We start from the raw sequence: 4,826 nt of genomic DNA, 5'->3' as shown, positions 1-4,826 counted from the left end.
ACTGGTATATCTAACACCCACTGTGCCCATCAACCACTTCTCCCACCTCTATGTGGAAAGTAAAATAATTCCAGTCTCCTACATCATACCCATGTTTTAATTCCTCATATTCAAAAAGATGTGAGAGATGTAATTGTTGGTTAGCATAAAATGGATTCAAGAGGCAGTGGAAAACATTAGTGAATAGATAATAAAAATGATCTCCCACTTTTGTATAGCCCTTTCCAGTATAGTGTTTTCATCCCATTATCTGATTATATTCTCACCACAAGTCTGTGAGGTAGTTAGTGAAGTTTATTCCCATTATAGTATAGCTGAAGAACCTAAGGCTTGAGAGACCAAGTGGCTTGCCCCAAAGTCTCCCAGCTAAGAAAGTATGGAGCCAAGTGTCCAAGTTTCTTGACTCCAAATCCAGTGCTCTTTCCCCTATATAGTCTATAATTGTCAGGCAATTGAATGAATTGCCCATGATCATATACCTGCTAAGTGTTGGTGATGGGATTAAGAGTCAGCCTCCAAACCTGTTAGTATGGTGCCCTTCCACCATACCAACTAGCAGAGCCAATGTGCTCAGAATGACTACCATGGAAGATGTCAGAGAAAAGTCTAGTCTCCTTCACCCTCTCCCAAGTCAATGATGCATCACAAAACTGGGATAACCTCTGGTACGTGTACAACCTTCCTAGAATAGTACCCAGAGGCAGGTTATAAATTCAAACCTTGCAACTCCTCCATCCATCTAATGAATGTTTAATTATAGCTGTTAGGGGAAGATGGGAAAGAGGTAAGCTGAGCAGAGCTTACTCCTACCCTTAAGCAAATCAAAACCTTTAATTTCCATCTTCCTTCCCCACAGCACTTAGCCCCTCCACTCTACTAAACTCCTGAACCACAAAACAAAATTCAATCTGACCTAGAGTTGGGAGCAAGAAAATAAATACATCCTTAAGTTTCTGGGTACTTTTCTCTCTCCAGCTTGTTACCAAGGGGCCTGATCATGTGATTTTCATCCAGAGGGCTCCCCTGATGCTCCCAAGCATTCTCACACTTTTCCTTTGCATGTGTCTCAATCCTTGAGCATTGAGGATGGCATGGTGAGTGGTGGGGATATTTTAAATGAGGAGCAAACTGCTACTGGAAGGCAGAGCTAAATTATTTCTTCTTAGTTCTCTATTCATTAAAATGAAAATAGCTCTCATTGCTTCATTAGTGGAACACAGGAAGGAAGCTTCAGAATCATGACTTAAAACCCAACTCCAGAAACAGTTCCACCGAGTACAGGTAACATAGCACAGAACAAAGTATTCACAGCTTACTGCCCCCTGCCCATTTTTGCTTATGCAATCAATACTTGAGCTAAAGATGGTATCCACTTTTCAATAAGGCACTCTACCCCAAAACCCAGAAACACTGATCAAATTATATGAATCCAGAGTTCTTTCACTTCCTGTCTCCTTCACAGTGCCTAGAAGAGGGCTAAGTACATCATGCCCACAAAAAATGAAAATATCCCCAAACTCTTTTGTAAATTTTAAAGGGCTATCTTACATTTAAAACATGTTGATGCTTAAACTGGTTTCAAGTCTGACTGTCGGAAATATTCTCATGGTAGTTATTCAGAACACACTGGTTTCCCTAATGCTGGTGACCTGCCAGGGGCCACATTTCTGTCTGGAAGAGAAGCGGTTGTTCTTTTGGTTTGATGTGCCAGGCTTTCCTTAGGGAAATTGTTTTGCGGAGTATAGGCATTGGGATGTTTTCTCAGTTTTTAAATGGAGATGGGCTTTTACTGTAAGATGAACTGCGTGTTCTAAGATGGGTGAGTTGCACGAGCCCCTCCAGGTTAGTGATTCTCTACCTAACCTAGGCCCGCAGCAACTCTAAGAAGGAAAGGGGAGAGGGACTGGGAGACAGCATCTCCCTTCAATCAGGAGTCCAGCTTTGGCCAAACACCTCCTTACAGTATTTGGCGATCTTTATGTACAAAATATTTATATACAATGAACCCTACAAAGATGGAAGGGGCTTAATCATGTGGATGAAGATGAAAGTGCTTTCACCCATACACTTTAGGCATATGGAGAGATTTGAGGCCGGAACAATGAAATGATTTCCAGGCTTCTGATATTCATTCCCTAAGCATTATCTTCCATACATGCTGTGAAATTTGGTGGTTGGTGACATAAGCCACAAACTCTAGGGAGTGATTTCACATTTCACCTAGGCCTGAAGCAACTCTAAAAAGGACAAGGGAAATGGGTCTGGGGAGAAAGTATCTCCCTTCAATCAGTGGTCCAGATGCAGTCAAATACCCAGTTAGATATTTGGATATTTGAAAACATGCACACATGCACACACACACGCACACACGCGTGTGCGCGTATTTACATTACGCCCTACCAAGACGAAAGGAAGGGATTTAATCATGCTGATGAGGATAAAAGTTTCCTTTATACGCTTCTGGCAGATGGGGAGATGTAGTGCTGAACTAATTATATGATCTCTCTAGACCTCCAAAATGTATCTCCTAAAAGTCATCTTCCACATATGCTGTGATGGGTGTTGGTGATAGGAGCCTGCGAGTCCAGGTGAGTGATTTTACACTTAGGGTGGGCCTGCACAGTCTAAAAGGGGAAAGAAGGTGGTCTGGGGAGAGATGATCTCCTTTCAATCAACTGTCCAGATGTTGCCAAATATCTCGATATAATATTTGGCAAAATGCATACATATAAAAATATTTTATATACATTATGCTCCACCATGATGGATGGTAAGGGATTAATCATGCTCAGGATCACAAAAGAGCTTCTACTTACACACACTTGGCAGACAGGGAAATGAAGTCCTAGGCTAATTAAATGATTTATAGGCTCCCCAAAATGTAAGTTTATCTTCTAATAGTTATATGAATACTCATGGAAATGTCACCTTTCGAGCTACTACAAAAACACAGGTAATGATAAGATAAACTGATTAATAATAAATATTTGACTTAACAGACTCTATATACATGTGACCCAACTATTTTATAAGCTAAAAACAGTGCTAAATTTTGACAATATCCCATTATCTTGCTTTAATACTATCGACAACTGCAGCACAGTCACTATCAAGTCCTGATTTTTTTTCTTGCTTTCTGACAGGGTTTGCCAAGAATTGCTTTAGCCCCCGGTCCACAGCACCTTGGGGCTGCAGGGAACACTCCGTAGGATCCAAGATTTCTTAGGGGTGAAGGCAAGAAAGAGAGTAAATGAGAAAAGAAAGGAAAAAGTCTTACTTAGAGGGGCATGTCAGCAACTCTGCACTTAAACATATTTGCAACAAATCTAAAGCGATAGGAGAAAGACAACTAAGAGATGTGTCTTCCCTGGCAACATGGTAACCAAAACAAGTATACAAAAAGAAGAAGAAGAGGGAGAGGGAGGGGGAGAGAGAAAGGGAGAGGGAGAGGAGGGAGAGGAAGAAGGAGAAGAACTGTATACATTTTACCCAGTGGTGTGCTGCTGAATGTTTATTAACCAGCAAACTGGGGGTAGGGGAGATGGGGTGAAAGCCCTGATTTGTAATATTTGCTAATTTCCATGGTATAGATACTCCCACCATGGCCAATTTCAAACTACTAACAAGAAGTACTGAACTTCTGAGTTGGGAAGAACTACTGAGTTGGGCAGAGATGTATAAGAGCACACCATGATATAGTATTTCTGCCATACAGACACAGTAAGTGCAAACAATCTCAAGAGTATGAAAAATAGTAAAGTGTATTTTTGAGTATTACTTTTGTTTTTTAATATAATTTATTTAATTGTAAGTGCATGTCATTTACTTTTTAATAATGGTTGTGTTTAACAACCAGTTTACAAAATTCCTGATAATAATGAGTAAGCCTGTGAGTTGACTCTAACATACCACACCTAAATGAGTAACAGGGAAAGGAAAAATCAGACTGAAAACTGTCCAGTAGCAGTTGCTACATAGATAGATAGATAGATAGGGAGATGCAGTAGAAAGCTAATTAAAGGATTTTTAGGGTTTCCAAAATTCAACATGCTCTGCTCATTATTCCCTCAAAAAGTATAAAATATTCTTATGTCTCAAAGGATTTTATTTGTTTTCTTCTACTTTCTTTTCCAAAGGATTTTACAGATAGAGATGTGGGCATTTATAATACAGGTAAATGTTCAATTTTATAAGGGCTTTCCATCCTAAACAGTTTCCATGTGCTTTATAAACTAACTAGAATAATATATGAATTGTTTTTTCATTTATTTATTTTACTGCTATCAAGCAACTCAGGAACACTCAATTACTTAGTAAATTCTGGATTGGGCCCACCTTCTGCCTGAGTCAGCAACTTCTTTAGATCCAGTTGCCACCAGGACAAAGGATGTCACCTTTACAAGGCTCAGAATTATAAGGAAAAGAAGAAAAAAAGAGAATGAGTTGGAAGGAAAGGAGGTGGGGAAGGGAGGCAGAGGTGTCTAAGGCAGTGTCAGAGGGTCACCAAGTCCAGCCTCAAGCACTGACAGTTGTGAGCTGGTGTCAAAGGCTGCAGTCACATGTTTCCTTAGCTTAATATCACACTGGTGCACTGCTAGATGAAAAGATTCATGCATCTACCACGCAATCATCTCAATCGTACTTTCACAGGCTTTGGCCTTGGGATGACAAACATCTGGATAAACGATAATTCACATTTTTTCCTGATGTTTGAAAATGTCTGGATGGATCATGCCATGTGGACAAAATCTGTATAATTAACTTGAATGTTCACATTTCATCCTGTGATCTTGTGGCCCTAAAGACAAAGCAATAAATGCTTCTAA

This window comes from Mesoplodon mirus (assembly GCF_964341445.2).
Source record: "Mesoplodon mirus genome assembly, chromosome: 4".
Taxonomy (NCBI): Eukaryota; Metazoa; Chordata; class Mammalia; order Artiodactyla; family Ziphiidae; genus Mesoplodon; species Mesoplodon mirus.
This window is presented reverse-complemented; position numbering follows the sequence as displayed.